Source organism: Gorilla gorilla, chromosome 13 (assembly GCF_029281585.2).
Source record: "Gorilla gorilla gorilla isolate KB3781 chromosome 13, NHGRI_mGorGor1-v2.1_pri, whole genome shotgun sequence".
Lineage (NCBI taxonomy): Eukaryota > Metazoa > Chordata > Mammalia > Primates > Hominidae > Gorilla > Gorilla gorilla.
This window is the reverse complement of record NC_073237.2, coordinates 111,295,644-111,319,957: the sequence shown is the minus strand read 5'-3', so window position 1 is coordinate 111,319,957 and position 24,314 is coordinate 111,295,644. Positions and strand designations below refer to the sequence as shown.

Genomic DNA, 24,314 nt, shown 5'->3' with positions numbered 1-24,314 from the left:
GCACTCCAGCCTGGTGACAGAGGGAGACTCCATCTCAAAAAAAAAAAAAAAAGGAGATTTGGCAAATCGAAGATGGAACTAAAACATAAGTCAATTGACTCCTGTTCTACTAATCCCTGAAAAATAACTATAGTAAAATGTAGAAAGTTCTACAAGAGAGATTAATACAGAACACTGAGGTAAAAATGGGAGTGTTGTTTGTCATAAGGTTGCTTACATTTTCCTAGCCATTCAGTTTCAGAGACTGAAATACATCCTGAAAGATTTACTGTAGTTATTTCTAGGTGCAGAGTTGTAAGTGATTTTTAATAATTTTGTTGTCATTTTGAGTATTTTCCAATTTTTCTCTTTCTTTTTTTTTATTTTTTTATTTTTATAGAGATAGGGTCTTGCTATGTTGCCCAGGCTTGTCTCAAACTCCTGGCTTCAAGCAATCCTCCCACCTTGGCCTCCCAAAGTGCTATGGTTACAGGCATGAGCCATCACATTCAGCCCCAATTTTTCAACAGTAAAACACTTCTTACTCATCTAATAAAATAAAATATAATAATAGTAATAACGTGTGCTTATAACTGAAGATTATCCCCAGCAGAGGAAATAATTAAGGGTGGGGTTTGTGAATGAAGTCAGGGAGATTTAATGACAAGATAACCCTAGTGGTCCGTGGGGCCATAAGTGAGCATATATGACACAGAGACTCACCACCAGGTTATGCCGTCTCAAGTCTCAAGGTCATTTTTCTTTTCCTGAGACTCGGTGGCTACATCTTGAGGCAGGACCTGCAATTGAAAGGCAGTCATCAGCTCTGATATAATCAGTCATGCTCCAGCCAAATATGTCTCATTTAAACTGCAGTAGACCAATAATTGTTTGTTTTGTTTTGTTTTTGTCTGTTTGCTTGTTTTCTTAAGAGCTTTATGGAAACATAATTCACATACCATGCAATTCACCCATTTATCCTTACATTTCATATAAATGGATTCATACAATATGTGGTACTTTGTGACTGGCTTCTTTCACTTAGCATAATATAATGTTTTTAACATTTGTTAAACATTAACATTATGTTTGGCCATTATAGAAAATGCTGCTAGGAACATTTATGTACAATTGCTTTTGTTGGATATATGTTTTCATTTCATTAAGAATACACCTAGTTATGTATCTCCCCTCTTTTTCCTTTCCAATGGGAAGAGTTATTTTGGTTTTGTGGTCTCTGTATATTAGGTGTGTGAGAAGGGGAGCATAGAAAACCCCTCCTTTTAGTTTACAAATTACCAGAGTGAGAGAAGGCACATCCAGATCTAGTAAAGAGGCCACCTAGCATCCCTTAGTCTACTTTGGACTTTTAGCTGATTCCAGAGACTGTATGAACTGTTGTGTTTTCTCTCTGTCTTGGGGTGGCATGATTGTCTTTTGCATGTAAGAAGGTCAGTGAACTAAATATTTGCTGACCAGAATAGCAGACTTTGGTCACTATTAATCTTTTCCACCAATGATTTCCAATTCTCCTACCAGAAACATTGCACTTCCTCATCCTCTTGAAATTGAGTGTGACTATGTGACTTACTATGACTAGAAATGTGAGTGAAAGTGACCCTTCTCACTTCCGAGACAGTATACTATTTATATTTCTTTTTTCTTCTGCTGCTACATACATAAGACTTCCATGAGGAAAACTTTAAAATAATAATAGACACAGAAGAGCTGAAAAATGGAAATATTCTAAAAACTTACATAGAGGAATAAAGGTCCATGAATATTTAAGTCGACTTAAAAAAAGAGGAGTAAAGAAAGGGGATTTCCCCTACTAGATACGACATGCTATAAAGCCATAGTAATTAAAAGAAAATAGAATTGGCATGAGAACAGATAAATAGACAAATCAAACAGAATAGAGAGTTTAGAAATAGACTCTAATTTAGAGTCTACATATTAAGTCTTCAAATATACATGAAGTCTATTTAGAATCTAGTCTATATTTACAGATAGATTCTCAATAGACTTCATGTACATTTGAAGGCTTAATATATAACAAAGGTGACACCATACATCAATGGGAAAGAGTAGTTTCTAGCAGATGATGTTGGGAAATATCAGCCCACTGTGCTGACCCTGGGCCTGTTTGACCCCAAATACAGTTCTTGCCCTCCTCTGCTTTATATCACAGGCTGCAGGCTGCAGGCTACATTCCTAGTCTCTCCTGTCACCTGCCCTTCATCCAGTGAGGCCAACGGGAGGCAATGGAGAAGACTGCAGAGAAAGAGGAAGAAATAATCCAGGGTATTCTCTCCTACTTTTCATGCATTTGATGACATTTATGGCAGCAGTGGCATCCCTTTGTTCATTCCCATTCCCTCCAAAAACTCCTTCATGAATTCCAATTCTACCAAGTAGTCCCAAGTTCCAGTAACATTGGCTCCTCCTGTTCTTTACTATTAAGCCTAAGAGTGATAGTGGCTTCTTGCTGTTGCTAAGGTCTGGGTTACCTCAGCATCTCCTGGTTAACTCACCAGATCTACCATCATTCATGTAACGAAGTCCTTGCATTAAATTTCTTTTGTTGTAAACACTAAAAATGACATGCATTTTTCTGAATAGGTCTGACTGATATACTTACTATGTGGAGAAAAATACATCTGAATCCCCACCTAACATCACATGCAAAAGGTGGACTCTAAAAGAATTGAAAATCTAAATATGAAGGCTAAAACTATAGTTAGTAGGAGAAAATATGGAAAAATGTCTTTGTAACCTAGGTATGCAAAAGCTAAAATTCCAAAAGCACAAACCACAAAAAATTGACAAATTTGATTATATTGTAACTAAGGATTTTTGTTTAATGAAGAAGATAATTAAAGTTGAAGAAGACAACGTTAACAAATAGATGAGTGATTGAAAAAGTACATCTTTAAGCTCTAAAGTCAACAAGTGCTTAATATCTAAAATATATAAGAAAATTTTGCAAATCAGGAAGAAATAGATAGCTGCCCCAATATTAATAGAAATATGGTAACAGGATATAAACAGTCAATTTACAGATGAGAAAGCCTCAAAAGCTAACAAGTTTATGAAGAGATGTTCAAAATCGTTAGCAATTAGAGAAGTGCAAATGATATTTTGGACCCAGAGAAAATGACATTTGCACTAGCCAAAAATCTAAAACTGTGTGAAAAAAAACTAGATCAGCAGCAATGGGGAATATCATGGCCACCATTTCCATGGTGGACCACCCAGAAGGCAGCCATCCTAGAGGACAAACTGTTAATATTTAGCCTCATTCCATATGCACACAGCAGCAGTCTTTCTCCATGGTATATAACACAAGGAATTCTCATATAGTTTTATCAGAGGACATTCCTGGGGATGTCCATTGCTACATTTCTTTTTTTGGAGCTAGTGCTGGGGAGTCAGGGGAGAGATGGAAAATAACTTTGACAACCATGCCTGGAAGAATGAGTAGGTAAAAATCAGTAAAGCCACATCATAAAATACCATAAAATATCAGGCATGAGTTCAAAGAAATGGCTTAGATTACTTTCATAGCAACACAAATGGATCTTTAAAAAAAAAAAATTTCCCTTGGCCAGGCATGGTGGCTCATGCCTGTAATCCCAGCACTTTGGGAGGCCAAGGCAAGCAGATCAATTGAGGTCAGGAGTTCAAGACCAGCCTGGCTGACATGACAAAACCCCATCTCTTTGTATTTAACCAAAAATTTAAAAAAAATTAGCCAGGCATGGTGGCAGACACCTGTTGCAGGAAGTCAGGGACCCCGAACGGAGGGACCGGCTAGAGCCGCAGCAGAGGAACATAAATTGTGAAGATTTCATGGACATTTAGCAGTTCCTGAATAATACTTATAATTTCTTATGCCTGTCTTACTTTAATCTCTTAATCCTGTTACCTTCATAAGCTGAGGAGGTACGTCACCTCAGGACCACTATGATAATTGTGTTAACTGTACAAATTGATTGTAAAACATGTGTGTTTGAACAATATGAAATCAGTGCACCTTGAAAAAGAACAGAATAACAATGATTTTTAGGGAATAGGGGAAGACAACCATGAGGTCTGACTGACTGTGGGGTTGGGCAAAAAGAGCCGTATTTTTCTTCTTGCAGAGAGCCTGTAAACATATATGCAAGTAGGGAAGATATCGCTAAATTATTTTCCTAGCAAGGGATATTAATATTAATACTCTGGGAAAGGAATTCATTCCTGGGGGGGAGGTCTATAAACGGCCGCTCTGGGAATGTCTGTCCTATGCGGTCTAGATAAGGACTGAGATACGCCCTGGTCTCCTGCAGTACCCTCAGGCTTACTAGGATTGGGAAACTCCATCCTGGTAAACTTTTGATCAGACCGATTCTCTGCCCTCGAATCCTGTTTTCTATTAAGATGTTTATCAAGACAATATGCGCACCACTGAACCTAGACCCTTATCAGAAGTTCTGCCTTTTACCCTTTGTCCTGTTTCCTCAGAAGCATGTGATCTTTGTTCTGCTTTTTGCCCTTTGAAGCATGTGATCTACTCCCTGTTCTTACACCCCCTCCCCTTTTAAAACCCTTAATAAAAACTTGCTTGTTTAAGGCTCAGGTGGGCATCACAGTCCTACTGATATGTGATGTCACCCCCAGCGGCCCAGCTATAAAATTCCTCTCTTTGTACTCTTACTCTTTATTTCTCAGCCAGCCGACACTTATGGAAAATAGAAAGAACCTACGTTGAAATATTGAGGGTGGGTTCCCCCAATAGGCACCTGTAATCCCAGCTACTGGGGAGGCTGAGGTGGGAGAATCGCTTGAACCCGGGAGGCAGATGTTGCAGTGAACCAAGAATGTGTCACTGCACTCCAGCCTGGGTGACAAGAGTGAAACTCCATCGAAAAAAAAAAAATGCCGTTGATGAAAAAAGTTAAAAATGAGAATGGATTACATTTATGAAGATTCAAAATAGATGCATATAAAATAATATGCATTGTGACAGAACACATACAAAGAAAGAGAGGGACATAAGCAAAGCAGCATCTTTTAGGCCTCTCTCCCTCCCTCCCATACTCCCTACACATCTATACTTTCCATGCCAACAATACTGAACTGTTTGTTGTTCCACAAACTCAGCATGTCTTTTCTCCACCATCTCCCTCTGTATGCACTGTTCCTTCCTCCAACCTTCCCATCTAATTCAATGAGGGATGGGCACACTGAATCTTTCTTATTGGGGAATCATCTGAGCTCACAGCTTGTTATTTGGAACAGAATAGTTGCTCAGTAAATATTGCTGACTTTAAACTCAACTTGGACACCCTCTGCAGGCCTCTCTTGCACCACAAACCCCTTCCATTCTCCCTCAGTCTTTTTGTGAAAATAGCTACAGATTGTTAGAAGATTGTACCTTCTAAAATCTCAGCATTATGCTACTAATCTGGAAGGCACACACTTGGAGGCCAACATTCTCAGAGCTCAAGTTGGGAAGAAGACTAAAGTGTAAAGTTTCCATATGTTGACTTTCATTTAATCCCCCAACCATTTTCTATAAAGTACCCCTTCTTCCAACTGTGCCTGGTGTCCACCAGTCCAGAGCTCTTCTGATTCACTGCCTTCTGAGAGTAAACCTCCAGCTACATGCCAGGGCAAAGGAGAAGACATCACCTGATGTAGTGGGTAGGGTGGACCTAGAAGTTCTCTTGCTCTTTATACAGATTCTCAGTCACTCCTCCTTTTAGGCCCAATTTTACCTCATTCAGAAGTTTCAGAATCCAGAACTTTTCTGGGGCTCTGGTGTGCAAATCCCCTCGCTCTCCAGCTTCTGCTGCTTACAGCTCAGAATTCCCAGGTCTACAGAAGCCAGTTGGAACAGTTGCCTATCTGCTTTCTTATTTTCAATATTCTTATCATCCCTTCTACCCTTCTTTTTGTCCTTGAGGGTTTATGCTGCACACTATGCCAAAAGTTTAGTTGCTAGCATTGTGTTGTTTTTTAAGAAGGGGCAAGGATAAATGAATTTGTTTAATATATCATCTCTAACCAAAAGCTGCCTATTTTCAGACATTTAAAAATTGTTAAAAATGTCTTCCTTTGAGGGAGGGAAAATTGGCAGGTTGAAAAGATCTACCTCCTATTCTTGTTTTGACACACAGATTTATGACGTTAGAGAACACCTTGATGTCCCCCTCACACTTTGATTCCCTTTCTTCTCCAGGCTGTAGACAAGCTCCCCTCCAGTACGTATTAAAATTATTGTATTTGTAACCAATGGAAAATATACCTGGAAAACATGTGAAAAGTGGGGTTGGGATGAGGATGGAAGGTGGTGGGTGCATTGGAAGAACACAGAGAGCTCAGTTACCTTCTTCTAGGTCAGTGGTTCTCAAGGCTCACTCCCTAGATAAGCAGCATCAGCATTACCTGGGAACTTATTGAAATGAAACTTCTCAAGCTCCACCCTAGACCTGCTGGGTCAGACACACTGGTGATGGGATCCAGAACTCTATTTTAACAAGGAGATTCTGATGCACACTCCTGTTTGAGAACAACTGCCTTAGAATCAACTGTGGCCATGGGCACAAGGATAACGAGGAAATCTGGCCACTGCATTACAGGGGCCATTACATGAGAAGAAACAACTATAAACTGGAGAGCCAATGAGTTGATATGAATTACACTTCTATCCCCTAGTGATTAATGTTATTCCTATGGAAGAAACTGCTAACTTCAGAGTGGTCTTTGTTAAAAAATGATTACTTTCCATTTCTATTTTAATCTTAGGGTTTTACTTGCTGTCTACATCCTGTATATAAGGGTCTGTGCTAAGAGAGTGAAACCAGATCTAGAATATCGTCACCATTTGGTACCCTTGGTGCTACTCATAATTACAGGCTTGACAACAGCTTTGTGCTGCAGGTGTTGCTGATGGCCTTCCAAAGAGCTTTGGAAGTTAATGCTTTAGAGTTAATCTCGGGAGTTAATGCTTTAGGGTCTTTTAACCAAGAGGTAATCTACAATAAAGATAGTCAATCTCCCACCCTTGGTTTGATTTCTTCCAACCTTAGGAAATACAGAGGGGAATGCACCCCAAAGCAAAGTTTCAACATTGATACTTAAGCTACTGTGATTCAGAAAAGTTTTTGAAAAGTTTCAACAGAAGGGTTGAAAAGTCAGCAATAGTACATAACCCATTCTTTTCCACAGAGACACGTTCTCTCAACCCCATCCAACTTTCCCAGAGTGCCTCTAAGACTCTAATAAACTAAAGATCCAGTACCTTGAAATGAAAATCATGGTTTCAATTTTAGGGTCTATCGTGTGCCCAGCAACATACAAAGCTTTTACGTGTATTATCACAATTCGCCTAAACTTTATGTTTCTGTGTTTTATCCTCCTTTTAAATATGAAGTGAGGACTCAGGTTAAACAGCTTGACCAAGGCCACACAACTAGTAAATCAGGATTAAACCCATATCTATCTGCCTGTAACATCCGTGCTCTTAACTACCCACCACACTGTCTTAGCTTAGAATTGCCTCCTCTATGAAGCCTTTCCACCACCCCAAATCCAAGTCAGTCACTTATTATTCTCTGCTGCTATTTGTTTACTTGTCTGTCTCTCCTGCAAGACTATGAGCTCTGGGAAAGCAAGGTTGGCTTGATTTCTTGCCTTGCTAGCACCTAGGAAAGGGCCAAACACAAAGGATATATTGAGTAGTTGTTTATTAAATCAAACAGTAATGAAAGGGGGGCAGATAAATGAATGGATGAATAGATGGGTTTCGAAGAGAAGTTATAGCAGCAAATACATAACTCTAGTACCCATAGATCAAGTGTTAATTAGGTGAAAACCAAAAATATTTGTCTGCAAACAATGGCACCTACATCCACTGTCTCTTACCTTTGCCATGTCTTTCATATCTCTGCCAATTTTGTGTGTTTGCTACCTCCCCTTTTTTCCTTCCCTTCCTTTTCCCTCTCTCCCTTCCCTTTAAATACCTGTAATATAGAACTGAAATCATACGTGTAATATTTTCGTTTGTTGTAATTTATGATTCAGATATAAATAATGTTTCCTCATTCTTAATTTCAAAATCCAGTGCATGGAACATTTTTGTAATGTCTAAAAATAAGATCCAAAACACAAACACCCACAATTGTCTCTCTTGATTTAACAACATACAGTAAATTGATTTTTTTTCTTTTTTCTTTGGTGAGTCAGTGACCGCCAAAAGGAAAAAAAAATATTATCCAATCTTGTTCAATGATAGGAAGTAAGAAGATTTCAGCACCTACTAAGTGCCAGTTGTGTGTGTGTGTGTGTGTGTGTGTGTGTGTGTCGTCCATCTTATTTGCATTTATACGGAGACAACTAAGGCTCAGAGGTTATGTAACTGTCCCACTGTTACCCAGGAAGGAAGAGGAGAAGGTAGGATTCAAACTCAGGATCCACGATTAGTTCTCTCGCATGAAATTAAAGACATCATATGGTAGAACAAACAAAGAGAAAATTTGCCTAGTTGAAAACAAAAACCTAGGATTAAGGAACGCTTTTTCAAGGAGAGCACCAAGGTTACTAGAACACGGTTTTGTAATCATGGGTGTAGAGCTTGCATGCTGAATTTCCTATGATTCAGCTCTGCCGTCCTACTCGGCTCTTTACGAAATTAAACCACATTTTAGAAAAGGAAACAATATCAGACCGATAATAATTTCTGTTTAAAATCAGATAATTTAAAACAAAGGTGAAAACCAGTGGAATGACATAGATTTTTATCTCACCTGCTAGTCACAGAAATGTTGAGTGTGAAAAACTTTGAATTCCAAATTCCAAAAATAAAACTTTCTTTGCTGGCTCTGGAGGTTTCTCATATTGTTTCACAACCTACATGCCCACGCCCCCACTCTCATGGCGTCTGCTTCCTCTTCCTCCCCCAGCCCATGCCATGAACCCGAAGGCATGCGACAGGGAGGGGTTCTAGGGGAGAGAAGAGCCCAGGAGCCCTTCCCTGCAAGGGCACTTCTGAAAATCCCCAAACACCACTTCACCAAAAATTCTCTCAGGCTGCTCTGGGCTGAGCAAGAGTGGAAGAAACCAGGCAGGATGTCAGCCGTGCTTATGTTCTCAGAATTGCTACTTGGCCACAGTTTTCTCTGGCTTGAACCATAGCAGTGGGCAGAATGGAAAGTGTATGAAAAGAAAGTGCAACTGATGGTCTTGGAGAAGTCCTCAGAGTGAAAGCAGGAGGCGCCTGTGGGAGACTTCAGTCCTCGCTAAAGCCAAATGTGCCTAGCCAATCTGCCTGGCTCAAGGTACCAGGTCCTACCCTCCTGTCCAGATTTTAGGGCATTCTTGGAGCATCAGTATTCTCCCCTCATACCTCATTAGCTTTCGATTGCATTTTGCACCTTCATTCTTAAGAAGTCATTTGCCATCGAGACCATCCTGGCTAACACGGTGAAACCCCGTCTCTACTAAAAATACAAAAAAAAAAATTAGCCGGGCGTGGTGGCGGGCGCCTGTAGTCCCAGCTACTCGGGAGGCTGAGGCAGGAGAATGGCGTGAACCTGGGAGGCGGAGCTTGCAGTGAGCTGAGATTGCGCCACTGCACTCCAGCCTGGGCGACAGAGCCAGACTCCGTCTCAAAAAAAAAAAAAAAAAAAAGAAGTCATTTGCCTTGTTAAATGTGAGTATTCCCCAAGGCCAGTGCTAAGTCTCTGTTCTTCTGGCTGCATCTCAACAAAGTTGTAGAGTCAGAACACTATTGTGGTTGAACATGAGGCATGAGTTTAGCCAGATCTGACTTCCAGTGTGGTCCCTGCCAATTATCAGCTTTATGACCTTAAGCAAGTAATCATCTTTCTTCACGTCATTCTCTTCTTGAATTTCTCTGCAAGAACACCTCTCTAACCTGTTTTCATTTGCCACCTCTAATATAGCCAACTGCCTGCTAAACATTTCCACTTGGACGTTCCTTTATTGCCTCAAGTATGACAAATGAAAACCATTATCTATTCTCCCCCATCCCCCCAAAATCTTTCACATTCTTTCTTTCTGCTAAGACAACCATCATGTTTTGTTCTATTTTGCTTTTGAGATGGGGTTTCACTCTGCTGTCCAGGCTGGAGTGCAGTGGTGTGATCACTGCTCACTGCAGCCTCCACCTCCCCAGGCTCAAGTGACTCTGCCACCTCAGCCTCCCAAGTAGCTGGGACTACAGGCACGTGCCACCATGTCCTTAACCAGTATTTTTTGTAGAGATAGGATTTCACCATGTTGCCCAGGCTGGTCTCTAACTCCTGGGCTCAGGCAATCTGCCCACCTTGGCCTCCCAAAGAGCTGGGAATACAGGTGTCAGCCACCATGCCCGGATGGAAGCGTTTTTGAGAATCACCTTTAACCTCCTATATTAAATCAGAACCAAAGTCCTATTGATTTTTCTTCTCTAAACTCTCTGCAATCCCACTCTTCCTTTCTCAAAAGCTCTCGTCGGTTCATAGCATCTTATTTCCTACATGTATACCCTTTTCAAACTAGCCTTCATACCACAACCAGAAAAATTATTTCTGAAATTGCTTTGATCAAAATACCCTACCATCACCACCTCTCCCACCACTGAAAAAATACTAACAAGCTCCCAACCAGGAAAAAATTCACTCTCCTTGCCCTGAGTACTCAAGGCTCTTCATAAAACAGGATCAGTGTCTCCCAGCATCGTCTCCTTGGGCTCCCACCTGAGGCCTCTTCCTCAAACCATTTCACTCAATATGTAGTCCCTTATTTATCAAATATTTGTAGAATACCCACTTGGAGCCAGGTGTGACGGATACAGTGGGTGAATAAACAGACACAGCCTCTTCCTAGCAGGAAAGCAGACAGGCTTTAGATCACTAAACACATACATAGGCTGGGTGTGGTTGCTTATGCCTGTAATCCCAGCTTTCTGGGAGGCCGAGGCAGGCCAGATTACTTTAGGTCAGGAGTTCGAGACAGCCTGGCCAACATGGCAAAGTCCCGTTTCTACTAAAAATACAAAAATTATTCAGGTGTGGTGGTGGGTGCCTGTAGTCTCAGCTACTTGGGAGGTTGAGGCATGAGAACTGCTTGAACCTGGGAACTGGACGTTGCAGTGAGCCAAGATTGCACTACTGCACTCCAGCCAGGGTGACAGAGTGAGACTTCATTTCAAAAAAAAAGAAAAAACACATACATATAGACAAATTGTGAACTTTGGTTAAACACAACAGATAGGTCACAAGCAGTTATATCTTTTTCTTCTCCCAATAAAATGAACCAAAAAATTATTTTAAGGTATAAATGACAAATTTTAATCAAATTTTGAAAGACAGGGAATGAGTAATAATCAACTTTATTGAAAAGTTGAGAAAACTTCAACTTAACGAGCCTGGAGAGGAGAATGTTGAACATAATCATTCTCATGCACCCTACACATACCTGCAAAGTGTGGCTGTTAGAGACCTGATGCCCACAGAGGCAAGGAGCAAGATACGAGGCCGCACATTTGAACGCAGGAAGAGTTAAATCAGTAGATTCCCTCCTTTGGCCCCACAGAGCCTGATGGCAACCCCACAGACAGAAGATAGGAAAGCTAGCATCTGGAGAAATCTTTTGAAGAAATTCCAGACTCACGTACATCAGACACAGACTGGGACACAAGTGAGACATGAGATTGAAAATGATCACGCCAGGGTACATGATCATGCATTCCAGAACTCCAGGGATAAAGACATGTTCCTAAAACCTCTCAGACAAAGTGTTGGGGGCAAGGAGAGAAGAAGATCAAGATCATATACAAACAGGAATCAGAATGGCCATCAGTCATCTGCCAGAAATGCTAGAAGTCAGAAAATAACTGAAGAAAGCCTTCAAAATTCTGACAAAATAATTTATCTGGAATACATTACTTAGCTAAGCTATCAAAAGACATAAGAGGAACATATAGACATTTCCAGACATAGAGAGACTCAGAAAATTTACCTCCCTTTTACACCCTCTTTTTTAGGAAGTTACTTGAGAATATCCTCCAGCTAAACCAAGGAATGAAACAAGAAAGAGGAAGTGCGGAGGCCCAAAAGACAAGGGGTCTAAAACAGGAAAACAGTGGGGGAAGTTCCAGGATGCCAGCAGGGTAGGACACAAAGAGAACCACCAGTACAGACAGCAACGCAGGCAAGGGCTCTAGGACAGGGTTTTGGGAAAGTAAAGCATTACAAAACAATAATATCTGGTCTATTTTATCATTTTGATTAGGAGTTGGCAAACTGCAGTCCGTGGACCAAATCCTGCCTACCACCTGCTTTTGTAAATAAAGGTTTTGTGGAACATGGCCAGCCGCCCCCATTCATTTACATATTGTCTGCAGCTCAGTTGCATATTGCCCATGACTTTAACAGCTGAGTTGAGTAGTTGCAACAGAGGCTGTCTGGACCAAAAAGTCTAAAAATATTTACTATATGATCTTTTATAGAAAGAGTTTGCCAACGCCTGATTTAAAAGAAAAAACTAAGTAGTGATCTGATGGAATGGGTGAAAAAAAGATAAAAATAAATGTAGAACGAACACCACCAACTGGAGGTAAACAGGCAATTTCAGGAAGTATAAAGTTGGACAAGAAAATCTATGATCCTAGTATACTACTTGGACTCTGCAAATAATTTCTGTGTAATCATAAAAACATAAACACTGATTTGGATTTATCCAAAAATTTTGAAATGAATATTAAAGCAAGAGGAGAAATGAAGAGATGTATAGAAGATCTAAATTTTCCTTTTATAGCAGAAAATCAGTAGAAGTCTAATATTAATAAATCAATATATAACAATATAAGCATATTTGCTAGAAATACTGAGGCATGTATTAGAAGAGATAGCTAACACAGTTCCAAGTGATTTCTCTGGAGAGCAGGACCAAGTGAGGTAGAGATTCATAGGCAGAGCACTGCTGTTTTCATTATAAACCTTCAGCATGTTTTTTAACTTGATAAAGTGGCAGTTAATTTCCAAAAATACTCAATCTCAAAAATTATAAAATATGATAGGTACTATGAAGCCCCAAAACAAGGTACCATGAGAGAGAATAATGGAGGTAGATAAACTATAAGCTTACTTTAGTCTGCAGGGAAGGTGGTTCTAAGAAGATGACATTTAAACTGAGAACTTGAAAGCTAGCCAGTCAGCCAGTTTAGGGGAATGGGCCTCCAGGTAGAAAGACCAGCATGTGCAAAGGCTTGGGTGTGAGAGCGAGCTCCGTTGGAACTTAAAGGATCTGAAGTGGTTACAATCAGCTGAAGGGGAGAGTGTGCCTGCAGAAGCCCTCAGGAGCAAACTTGCAAAGACAGCAGGAAAGAGACCATGAAGCATTTGTACCCTATCCAAAAAGCAACGCTGAGTCACTGGATGATGCCATAAACACAAGAATGTGTCGCAAGACTGAGACCAACATTTGGCATATGTTTCTTCCATTTAAGATTTTTGCCTATAAACAGATTCCAGTCCATAACCTAACAAAAGAAGTTACCGTACTGTCAGAAAGTGGAGCCGGACTGTATGTGTTTCCTGTAGGATGACAAGTCAAGCTTAGACATAAGCCAGCAAGGGGACCTCCCCAATGTCCTTGCTGGATTTGGAAGTGGCCATGTGCTACTCAGGGATTGCCTGCTCTCATCAACTATGTGACAGCTTCTTCTTCTCAAGTAAACTCCTACTTTGCTCCTTATACATACCCACTACTTTCCCTTAATCCCTCCTGGAATTTTGGATGCAAGATTTCCTACAATCTCTCCTTGGGCTCCTATGGGCCTCTCTTTGACTAAATCCAAAGTCTTGGTCTTGGCCATCACTGCATTGGCTTCCTAAATGCCCTCTTTATCCGCTCCTCATTCTGTTTCAGATGTGTCAATACAGATGAGTCTCTCAAGGAAGGACCCAAGAGATACTCTCTCCCTACCTCCATGAGGAAAATGGAACCCAGGGAGAGCAGCAAGCTGATAGCAGAATCAGGATCACAATGCAGGTTGCATTGCTTTGCTTGTGAGGAGACCCCTTCAAGACTGCTGAAAAGAAGCCATCACATGCCCTTGGCCAGAAGCCTGGCATAGTGAAATTCCGAGAGGTGGAGTTCCTTTTTTATTTTTTTCTATTAATATATGATTTTCCTCTATTAAAGAAATAGCAATTAATATTTGAGAAAATGTGCTCTAATTACATTTTGCAATCCATGCCCTTGGGTTAAAGTGTACCCAGATGTAATTATTTTTGTGAAATAGCTCTTAACTCTCTGCATATTAAGTCTTGCTTCCTTTAAAAGCAGCAGGATGCCTTCACATCATTGCTGTTGGCATTTTCTTGTCAGAATTACTAAGGATTAATTACAAATTACTTTTATTGCACTGGGAGTAGGCAGCACGGAATCAACAATGTGTCCAAAACGTTAACGTAGTCAGTAGTTTTCAGTCATTTTGGTCTCAAAACTCCGTAGCCTTTTAAAAATTGAGGACTCCAAAAAACTTGTGTGCATACGGCTTTATCTATGAATATTATTAGAAATAAAAACTGAGAAACTTAAAAAATCTGTACTTATTAATTTATTTTAAAACAACAGCAATAATCCTGTTGCAGTGGGATTAATGGGTTATTATTTTAAAATAAATTAATAGGTAAAGAGTTACAGAAATAGTTTAACATATTTTTATGAAAAAATAACATTTAAAAAAATGCTAAGAGCAGCATTGGTTTTAGAGTTTTGTAAATCTCTTCTATCTCTGGCTTAATATGAGACAGCTGGATTCTCATACCTGCTTCTTCCTTGAGTCCGTTGCAGATATCATACATCATGCAACCTCAGAAAAGCTCCACTTACAGGAGAGAATGAGTCTGAAAAAGAACCATAACATGCTGGTATTGCGGTGAAAATAGTTTTGACCTCGTGAGCTCATTCGAAATGTTTCAAGGATACTTAAGGGTCTCTGGACCACATTTTGAGAACCACTGGCTAAGTTAAAATAATAAAGCAAAATTCATTTATGTATCCAAACATTATATTTCCATATGAGTGCTTTCATTTAGTCCTGCCAATGAACCAAGGAGGTGATATGTTATATCCAATTACATATGACAAAGTGTTCACAGTAAATTAGTGAAGCAGCTCTTAAACATCTGAATGCATAAGCCAGGATTTGGGTGTGGAACTTTTTGTGTGACATCCAGTGGCCAAAGTGATGTCACTCAAAGACGACAGATTTACCTTAGTATTTCACTCTGTCCTTGAATATTCATTTGTAGGTAATTCATTTGGATCCATCATCCAATAGCTTATCTCAATTCTATTTCATCTTCCTATAGTGTAGATGCCTATTTCATGATGCAGGATGTCTTATTTTGTTGTTTCCTATTCCTTATTTGTATGACTTTTAGGGGAGGTGATGTCCTAAACCTGCCATCTGCTGACCAAAATAATAATCATAGCAATAATCCGCTGAGCAAATACCAATTTGCACTTTGCTGAGTGTTGGAGTTGAGGAGGAAGAGGGGGACTGGAAGAAGCAATGAGTGTGGTATAAAGAGACTGGGGTTGTACAATAAAATGGAATTAGCTTCCAACTCATTTCTTCTACTCACTAACTGTATGACTTGGGCAAGTCAAGGAACTCCATGAACTTCAGTATCCTTATCAGTAAAACAAAGATAACAATGCCATTCTCCCAGGGCTGTTGGGAAGTTCCTATAAAATAATGCATGGAAGGTGCCTACCACTGTGCCTGATACATAGTGAGAGCTCTATGGACAAGTGCTGTGATCATGCAGATTATAGTAGTGATGATGAAACAATACCCCTGACATTGGCACAGTCAGGTTGATTCAAGGACCCACAGAGGGTCCAGAATCACAGCCAGAAACTACAGCCTCTCCTTTCCTTCTCTATCTGTATTCCAGCCACAAGAGCCACCTTTCAGACCCTCAATCATGCCAGGCTCCTTCCAGCCTCAGGGTTTTTCTAAATGCTATTCCCTCTGACTGAAAGCACCTAAAACCCTCCATACTCACAGTCACCCAGCTGTTTGCCCTTCAGAGCTAGTAAAAATCACCTCCTCTGAGATGCCTTCCTGGACTACCCAGATCAGTCACACTCCTGGACTACCCAGATCAGTCACACTCCTATCTCCCTCCATAGGTTTACAGAAAACCCAGTGTTTCTTCATAATATTGTCAGTTAATGAAGCAATTGTATAATTGCTTGTTAAATGTCTGCTTTCTCCTTTCTCTCTAACTTCTATATAGTTGCAAAGGAAAAGAACGTGATAACAGCCTCTGAGGCTGTCACCTCTACTTCAGGCCACACATATTTAGATTTGCTGAAAGCACAGATCCCAGGCATAAACTTCCCAAATAACTAACAGCCCAAAGCCTTTTAAGGATAATAATAGCTGCTACTTTTCGAGATGTTCCTTTGTGCTAATCATTGTATGCACATGATCTGTTTAATTTTCTCAGGACCAAAATTTGCAGATGAAATAACAGATTCAGAGAGGTGAAGAAATTTGCCTAAGGTCAAAGTTGGCAAAGAGCAAAGTTCAAATCTAGGTCAGTTGACTGACCGTTCTGGCTTGCCCAAGACTCTGAAAGTTCACAATTGCTGAAACCCCTCAGTTCTGGGCAAATCAGAATGGTTGGTCACCTTACTAACCCACTTAGCTGTCTGCCTCTAGAAAGCTACATAATCTTCCCAAGTGCAGGCTTCTTCATCTGTAAAATGACAATAACAGCCCTATCTGTAGAATGGCTTCAAGTCATGAATGGAATAATATATTTAATAATAAAGGGCCAGGCGTGGTGGCTCACGCCTGTAATCCCAGCACTTTAGGGGGCCAAGGCAGGCAGATCACCTAAGGTCAAGAGTTCAAGACCGGCCTGGTCAACATGGCAAAACCCCATCTCTACTAAAAATACAAATATTAGCCAGGCATGGTGGTGGGCGCTGGTAATCCCAGCTACTCGGAAGGCTGATGCAGGAAAATTGCTTGAACCCAGGGGCACGGAGTCAGCAATGAGCCGAGACTGTGCCACTGCTCTCCAGCCTGGGCGAGAAAGTGAGACTCTGTCTCAAAAAAATGACAATAATAAAGGCACTTAGTAAACATTCATTAAATAACAGAGTAGGCTTTCAAGAAATGTTTACTGAATGAATTGACAAAAGTAATAAATATATAGGAGATGTGTTGGTAAATTTATTAAGAAGCATTTAGAGAAGGGAGACTGTTGTGAACGGAGGGAATAAGAAATGGCTTCAAGAAGTGACTTCAGAATGATTTTGGAGTCTGGCCTTACAGAAAATATACTAAGGCCAGGCGTAGTGGCTCACACCTGTAATCCCAGCACTTTGGGACGCCAAGGCGGGCAGATCACCTGCGATCAGGAGTTCGAGACCAGCCTGGCCAACACGGTGAAACCCCATCTCTACTAAAAATACAAAAATTAGCCAGGCACGGTGAAGGGTGGCTGTAATCCCAGCTACTCGGGAGGCTGAGGCAGGAGAATCACTTGAACCCGGGAGGTGGAGGTTGCAGTAAGCTGAGATCATGCCACTGCACTCCAGCCTGGGCAATAGAGCAAGACTCTGTCTCAAAAAAAAAAGAAGAAAGAAAGAGAAAGAAAGAAAGAAAGAAAGAAAGAAAGAAAGAAAGAAAGAAAGAAAGAAAGAAAGAAAGAAAGAAAGAAAGAAAGAAAAAAAGAAAGAAAGAAAGAAAGAAAGAAAGAGAAAGAGAAAGAAAGAAAAAGAGAAAGAAAGAAATTATAGTAATTATGTATGCAGGCTTAAGATAGGAGAGTATTCTATGAAAAAGGTCCAAAATGTTCACATCACAGAACACGTAAAGTACAGATCCCATCGACAGGTTATTAACGGCAGATGTGAGCGAAGCATGGATGTATATTCTAGAGGAATCACACACAAAGCTGGGAGGGAAAGAGCCTGGAGCATCAGGTCTGATGATAACTCTATTCCCTTAACTAAAGCCAGTCACCAAACAGAACCGTCTACAGCAGAGGTGTCCAATCTTTTGGCTTCCCTGGAAGAAGAAGAATTGTCTTGGGCCACACATAAAATACACTAACTTATGATAGCTGATGAGCTTAAAAAGGAAATCACAACAAAATCTCATAAAATTTTAAGAAAGTTTACAAATTGGTGTTGGGCCACATTCAAAGCCGTCCTGGGCCATATGCAGCCTGCGGGCTGTAGGTTGGACATGCTTGCTCTACAGGCTTCTTTGACGTGTGACTAGGCATTTGTCACCACTCCAATTTGTGTGTGCCCATAAGTGCATGTGTTTTAAAGAGCATTATTGAGCACCTACACTATGCTCAGGACTATGTTACTCCCATCACTTTGATAACATCAGTTTGATAGCTGAGAAGTTCTGATGAAGAAAGTGGTGAAGGTACTGCGGCAAGGACACAGGAAGACAGAGAAGAAGCCCATCACATGTGTGCCTCAGCCAGACTCTCCAGGCTTTCCAGAGAATCCATAAACAATGGGAACGGTTCCCCTTGACATCTCTAGCCTGTCTTCTCAAAGAAATACTGTCCACCCTGAAATATTTACTTGATACCAGCTAATCAGTTTACCCAGAATATGTGCACATGAGATTCACTTTTTCCCTAGACTGCCTGCAGTTGTTTTCTTCTTCTCCACCTCACCCCTTTCTCTTCTATAAATCTTATTTGCAGCCTTTATAGTAAAAGTAATTGCTGTGGTGTTTCTTTTTTGTTGTTTTTTTTTGTTTTTTGTTTTTTGTTTTTTTGAGATGGAGTCTCACTCTGTAGCCCAGGAGGCTGGAGTGCAGTGGTGCAATCTCAGCTCACTGTAGCCTCCGCCTCCCAGGTTCAAGCAATTCTCCTGCCTCAGCCTCCCGAGTAGCTGGGACTACAGGCGTGCGGCACCATGCCCGGCTGATTTTTTTTTTTGGATTTTTTAGAGAGACGGGGCTTCACCATGTTGGCCGGGATGATCTTAATCTCCTGACCTCGTGATCCGCCTGCCTCAGCCTCCCAAAGTGCTGGGATTGCAGGCATGAGCCACACCGCGCCCAGCCTGCTGTCTTTTATCTACAACTAACCTGCTGATAATTCACCAAATTTCTCTGCGTGATCCTTTTGACATTATTCTGAAAGTGATAGGTCTGTGTAAAATTTCATATTTTGCCCAAGTCAACATTTACAGAATAGACACTCTCCTCACTTCCAAAAATAAATAAATAAATATGCTAAAAATTAGAAGACCACAACTGACTTTTGTTCTCAAGACTTCTGTTTTATTTTATTGAAGACTCCTGGCTTTGTTCATCAAAAGTCAGCATCATCACCAAAAATTAGCATGGGAAGATGACAATAAATAATAGCACATTTTAGGCCACAGCCATCATTTCAAAGATAAAACAAATCTTGTTAAATTAATGAAACCACAAAAGAGAGACCTGAACTTCCACAGTGTTTCTGATCACTGCCCCACACTTTCCTCCCTTGGATCTACCCAGCCGTGACATCATGCTAGATTATCTTTCTAACTATAGTTCTAATCTTGCCATTCTTCTAAAAAGAAAATTCAATATCCCACAATTGCCCACAGCATAAAGTCCCAACTCCTTATCCTACTATTTGTACCCTTCTGTGATCTGGTTTGACTGCACCTGCTTTACCAAATTTCTCTTTCTCTCTCTTCTTCTCTACCTCCTACCTATGAATGCCAGGTGGCCCACTGCAAGGCTGCCTTGATGAAGAAGTAATGTATTGATTTACATTCAAGCACAGGTATTTTTTATCTCAGAACAGCTATTTTGAATACCACAGCCTAATACAGTTCTATCTGTCCATTAAAGTCCAACTCAAAGTCCACCACCTCCAGAAAGTCTTCCCTATTCTTTTCAGCTCAGCTAAACACAGTGTCATTGATTATCCTGCTTATACTCCCTAACAGCATCTACGAAGCTGGGTGTGGCTGTGCTTATTCACTTGTCCAGCCTCATCCAGCACCACCTGCCCTTTGTCCCTATATATAGGTCCCTCCTCTGTATGTTCCTTGAACATACAAAGTTCTTTCCGTCCTGGGGGCCTTCATACATATTCTTCCTTTCTTCTAAAACCCACTTCCTCCCATTAATTGTCTGGTCCACAATTTCCGACATTTCAGGCTTCAACTTAAAAGCCACATCCTCAAAAATACCCTTTTGGATATACATCAGTCAGGGCCTCAGCAGGAAACAGGTGTCATATTCCAAATGGGGTAAAATGTTCACAAAGAAGCCATATACAAAGTTATGGACAGGGTTTAGGGACACCAACAAGAGATAGTGTGGTACCCTATGGCTACCATCAGCTGGGGAGGCCGGAAGCAGGAGGGAAGAGAATGTACCAGAACCTGGAGAGTGTAAGTGTAAGGGCCACCTTAAAGAATTGAGAATTGATGGCCTTCAGTGGAGAGTTTCAATCAAATAGAGATATGGCGTGGAGAGAGCCAGGAAAGTAAATAACCCAGGCTCATTCTTCACCCACCATCTCAATGGCCAATCCCCACTGGACGCAGAGGAACTCTTTAAAGCAGTCGATGCAGAAAGGCTCCCAGGAAGGGTGAGGAAGGGTGGGAAAAGGGGCTGCTGGGACAAACAGAAGCTACCAAACACACCACTCATTCTTAGGTAGACACTCTGATTATTCTGCCTCATACATACCAACCTATTGTTTTTCTTCTTAGTAGTCAATAACATTTTTAATTCTACATTTATCTTTTTGCTTATGTCTATAAGCACCTTCAGATTGTGAACTCCATGGCCATGAAACAGGAACCTTATTTAGTGAGCTCACTGAAGCATTCACAGAATGTAGCATATAACAGATGTTAAATAAATACTTGCTAAGAAATGAGTGAACACATGGATCCATCAGATATGTAGACATGTGTCAATATGTGTGTGACACATATAATTATGCACACATACATCTCAGCTTCAAAGAAACAAACCTCCTCTGCAGAATGAAGAAATGCCAGAACATTTCACATCTAAATCAATGAAATGAAAACAAAATGCTGCCTAGCATAGAGACTCAAATTCTAACTTCAAAGAGAGCTGATCATTTTCTGAGATGAGAAAGTCTTTCCCATTAACCTCCTGTGAAACACGCTGAGCCAGACTAGATAAGCTATCACTGTATTATACAAAATTGTTATCTTCCCCAATACACATTGCAGATTTAAATGAGGTTGAGTGGGAGTATTCTCCTTAAACTCTGTTCTTTAAAAATCCTCAGTAGCTCCCATACCCAACTTTTTAGCTTCAAAAGATGGAAAATACTAGCAAAATCTGAGTCCCCTTCTCTTGGAATTGGGGTTTTACACATCTTCCAAAAGCCTACATTTCTCTGAGATCTTGCAGTACCATTGCAAGGAATCCAGACACAACCTCTTTAAATCAAATTTTCCATAAGTTCATATTACATGGAAGTATAATTTATAGACCATTACATTTAACACCGAAACACAAACTTCCACATTTCCTTCTCTCCTCCCTCCCCAACACATTGTCACTTTGATGGGAAAGGAGGAAGTCTTTTTCCTTTAGCATCGCACACAGCATAATTCCAAATACTTTCCTTCAGTTCCTCAAATGTGTCATATGCCATGTTCTCTCCAACCACAGGGTCTTTGTACTTGTTCCTTTTTGGTAGGAAATGCAACTCTCTTTTCTCCAGCTAGTTTTGTCTTTAAACAACAACAACAACAACAAAACAGAAAGGGGGTAATATTAATAACTAGATTGTAGAATGACTGTAAGGCAAACTTGTCCAACTCGTGGCCCGCAGACCAGGATGGCTTTGAATGCAGCCCAACACAAATTTGTAAACTTTCTTAAAACATTACGAGGTATTTTGCAATTTTTTTAGCTCATCAGCAATCGCTAGTGTTAGCATATTTTATGTGTGGCCCAAGACAATTCTTCTTCCAGTGTGGCCCAGGGAAGCCAAAAGATTGGACACCCCTGCTGTATGAAATAATCAAGATAATACATGCAAGGCACATAAAACAGAGCCTGACACATAGTAAGGTCTCAATAAATGCCATCATCATTATCATCATCGACCACATCATCAATTACTACTCTACTTCCAAATTATCTTTCAGATCTCTAATCTAATATTACTAGCTCCAGGAAGTTTTTACATACCCCAAATTGGATTGGATGCCCCGATCGTGCCCATTCATATGACTAGTACCTTTTCTTCATAGCACTAATTATAACCCATAATTAGATATTATTCGAATAAACACAAAAATAATGTATATGTTGCCAACTAAGAGAAAAAAATCCTTGAGGATGTTTTTCTCAAACATGCAGCAAGCATGTTTATTATTGTCCACCCTTGTGTCTCTACTTCTATAATAATGTCTTGCATTTAGTGCTCAAAAAATGTGTTAAACAAATGAACAGACAACCTCTCTCCCTTTGTGCCATAGTAATCACTTTTCATAAATTTCACACCCCTCTTCATAAATTTCCTTCATCCTCCTTATTTCAAGAGCTCTAAAGGAAGGCATTTCAAGAAGCTGATGCATCAAGAAGACACATGACCAGAGATCCCAGCTCCCAGATTCACAGGTGGGCCACAACCCAAATGTGCATAGTTCCAATTGCAGAGTATCCTGGGCATAGGAAGGAAATGAAAGAAGCTATCTGTTGTGGACTGAATGCTTGTGTCCCCCCAAAATTTGTATGTTGAAGCCCTAACCTCCAATGTGATGATATTTGGAGGTAGGGCCTTTAGGGGTAATTAGATTTACATGAGGTTATAAGGGGAAGGATCTTGTGATGGCCTTAGTTCCCTTATAAGAAGAGACCAGAGAGCTTGCTCCCTGTCTTTCCACCATGTAGGATGCAGCAAGAAGGCAGCCATCTGCAAGCCATGAAGGGGGCCCTCATCAGAACTTGACCCTGCTGGCACTCTGATCTCTGACTTCCCAGCCCCCAAAACTGTGAGAAATAAATGTCTGTTGTTCAAGCCACCCAGTCTAAGGTATTTTATTATAGCAGCCCAAGAAGACTAATGCAGTCTCCTGCAATGGATGGGAGTGGGGGTGGGGGACACTTTGCTGCACTCATGGATACTTCAATCTTACTTATATAGTTTCTTACACAATTGTTAAAGCATAGTTCTGAAAAAGTGTGCAAAGAAAACGCTTTATGTCCACCACATTATTTCCTCTTCCTGGACACACAGAAGGAGCACATTTCCCTTACTTGTACTTGGATGCAGGTCACATGACTGAGTCCTGGTTAATCGAAAGCAGACAGCAGTGCTAGAGAGAGAAAGATTTTATATATATAGATATATAGATATAGATATAGATATATAGATATATATATACATATGTCATTCCCATGCTTGACCCAAAAAATATCCCATGTGCAATATTCCACAGTCTTCCCCTCCATTACCACCTTGTAGGTTAAAAGGGCTACTTGTCACCTATTATACTTCAAACAAGTGAGAAATACATTTTTATTTTATTAAATCCCCGATGTTTCAGGGCTTATTTGTCACTGCTGCATATCCTGGTATTTTCCTGACTAATGCAAAGAGGCAGAGTGGAACAGTGGAAAAAGAAAGAAAGAGATCAAGGGTTTGAGGCCTGGTTCAACCATCAGCCTGTGATGTGACACTGGAACATCATCTCCTCTGTAGCCCTGAATTTTCTCATTCATGCTACTCAAATGTGAATAGATCACCATGAACGGTCTCTGATTTTGCCCCATATCTACCTGGAAGCCAGATTCAATGCTTCATTATATCCCTCCCTCCCACACATACACACAGTCCTAAACGCAGTGATAAATCACATTGTTTTTCACTGACGAATTTCTTGGATGATAACAACAGGGATTATAGCCAGAATGACCTTATATGTCATGGTTTGGCTAGGAAAATCTCCATTTATGCCTGTTGTCTCAGTGTAATTCATTATGGTTATTAATAAAAGAGCCCCCCATTTGCCTCTTAGGCATTCTGGTTTAAACAATAAATTATGGGGTTAAGGTAGTTATATCATACACAGTTCTTACCAGACACCTCTCTGCCCATTCTATTGTTTTCCCTCCACCTTGAGGCTTCATCATCCCCAAAAGTCTTCCCTGGAGTCCTTTACTAAGTAAAGTTTACTGGATCATCTGCCTGCAGCCATCTAGCTAGCTGAGAAATTGCTCAGAGAAATATCTAACTCACAGTCATATTCCATGGCCTCAAACTGGCCACATGGCCTCA

General features: G+C 40.5%; 2 long non-coding RNA genes across 2 annotated transcripts in view; one reads left to right on the top strand and one right to left on the bottom strand.

Annotated features, from left to right (window-relative positions):
* LOC129524563 (uncharacterized) overlaps positions 1 to 24,314 on the bottom strand; it is a 332,901-nt gene that overhangs the window by 43,812 nt on the left and 264,775 nt on the right. The window contains exon 3 of the long non-coding RNA XR_008668378.2: positions 703 to 779. This is a non-coding gene — a long non-coding RNA (uncharacterized lncRNA). The remainder of the gene's footprint in view (positions 1 to 702; positions 780 to 24,314) is intronic.
* Positions 2,230 to 22,620, top strand: LOC129524564 (uncharacterized). The gene is made up of 3 exons (XR_008668379.2): positions 2,230 to 2,283; positions 6,144 to 6,227; positions 22,576 to 22,620. It is a non-coding gene; the product is annotated as an uncharacterized lncRNA (long non-coding RNA).